Here is a 2321-nt window from a genome sequence, read left to right on the forward strand (position 1 = left end):
GAAGGGTTAAATCAAAGTGGCATGACCGAGCAAGACAAGGTAGAATATCCATACTCTTACTTATTTTATGAATATTTAATTTTTTTATACATTGGTTTAACATAAACTTTTTTGTTTACATGCAAGTTTGATAAGGCGAAGGTTATGTACGCATCGCTAGAGAAATCCTCCTTCCAGTTCGAGCATTGTTGGCACCTATTAAAGGACCAAACTAAATGGATTTGGCGTTCCACAAATCCAGATCCAAAACGAAGGAAGACGATGTCCCCGTCCCTGACCCCGACTCAATGTTCGTGCGCTACGGTGGATTCAATTTTTGATTTAGAGGCGGATAATGTGGTAGATAATGAAGTGGTCGAATTGGACCGACCAATGGGAAGGAAAGCTGAAAAAGGAAAACAAAAGGCCAAAGCCTCATCAGCATAGGAGATTGTTGGGCTCAGCAAGCTGAAGTATACGTTTTTGGAGTAGTCACGTACTCAGGAGAAAGAGTATTTTCGTCTCAAGGCCGAAAAAATGAAGTACGACAAGGAAAAATAGCTAAATTTCATCCGTCTCGAGGATGAAAGACTGAGGTTGGAGGCCGAGAAGATGGAAAATGAGAAGGAAAAAGAGTTAAATAAAATCCATCAAGAAGACGAAAGACTGAGGTTGGAGGCAGAGAAAGTAGAGCTCGCTAAGAAGGAAGCGGATCAGCGCATTATGATGATGGACGTGAGTGCCATGCTAGGAATGCAACGGTTATATTTCGAGCAACTGCAGAGGGACATCATGGCGAGACGCAATGATGCAGGACATTTGGATTGATTTTTTTATGTAAAAAAGTTTATTTATTTATTCATTTTTTGTTTCAGACAATGATGGATGACAATATTAAGACAATTTATTTCTTTATTTATTGAGTTTTTGAAACAAGAAAATTGCCTATTACAATTTCAGAAACTATTATAGATTACTTCAAATAAAATCACTACTAACATAAAAGAAATACGAATTAAAACAGAGAAATCAAATATAGTCACTATCACATGAAGGAAATACCAATAAATTATTCGACATGTCTACTGTTGGGAATATTTTTGCCACTAATGTTCAATTAGATCTGTTTGGAGCTAATAATGTGCCGAGGTGTCTCTAATATTATGATGACGTTGGATGAAGTCTGTAAGCTTAGTTGTATGATTGCGCGAGAATTGGGAGACTTCATCATCAAGTTGATCATACTCAATGTTCGATTCCTCACTATCATCACGCTCGTCTTCAATAATCATATTATGTAGAATAACACATGCCTTCATTATATTTGTTAGTTCCTTGACTTTGAACATTCGAGAAGGTCCACAAATGATTGCAAATTGTTGTTGAAGTACCCCGAATGCACACTAGACATCTTTTCTTGTGGATTATTGTGCTTTTACAAAAAAAATTTCTTATTCCCTTGTGGTGATGGAATTATCTTGACAAAAGTTCACCACTTGGGATAAATACCATCCGCAAGGTAATACCCTATCTCGTAGTGGTGCCATTGATTGTGTAATTCACTGGAGGAGCACGCCCTTGCACAAGTTCCGTGAAAATAGAAGATCTCTCTAGCACATTAATGTCGTTTTGTGAATTGGGCATACCAAAAAAAACATGTCATATCCAGAGATCATATGAAGCAACTGCTTCTAAAATAATAGTTGGTTCACGAATGTGGCCGGAGTACATACATTTCCAAGCTGCGGGACAATTTTTCACTTCCAATGCATGCAGTCAATGCTTCCCAGCATTCCTGGGAATCCCCGTTGTTCACCAACCGCAAGCAATTGAGCAATATCATTAGCATTTGGAGACTGCAAATATTCATCTGAAAAAACACTTACTATTGTCTCAGAAAATTTTTTAAGGCTCTCCATTACGGTGCTTTCACCAATACGTATGTATTCATCCATAAAATCTCCAGTAACCCCATATGCCAGCATTCTAAGTGCTGCAGTTATCTTTTGCATAGAAGATAAACCGAGTCTTCCAGCATTATCTCTTCTCTGGATGAAGTACGACTCGTAAGACTCAACCTCATTCAGAATATGGAAAAATAGGGGGCGGCTCATCCGAAATCTCTTTTGAAATAGATTCAAGGGATATACTAGATTTTTTGCAAAATAATCGCGAAATAGGCGCTTGTACCCTTGAATATGATCACGCCGAATAAACTTTCGGCGTTGGTGATTGGCACGATGCCTCGATGACTGTCCATCGATCACGTCATTAAGAAAAACATCCAACTCTTCTTCAGAGGATAAGTATGTGAGTAATTTGCGAAAGAAGGTACGAGCCAT

At 38.3% G+C, this 2321-nt stretch overlaps 1 pseudogene; it reads right to left on the minus strand.

Annotated features, from left to right (window-relative positions):
- Positions 1 to 1112: 1112 nt before the first annotated feature.
- LOC121255196 lies at positions 1113 to 2321 on the minus strand (annotated as a pseudogene).

The sequence above is a fragment of the Juglans microcarpa x Juglans regia genome, chromosome 3D (genome assembly GCF_004785595.1).
Source record: "Juglans microcarpa x Juglans regia isolate MS1-56 chromosome 3D, Jm3101_v1.0, whole genome shotgun sequence".
NCBI classification, from domain to species: Eukaryota; Viridiplantae; Streptophyta; class Magnoliopsida; order Fagales; family Juglandaceae; genus Juglans; species Juglans microcarpa x Juglans regia.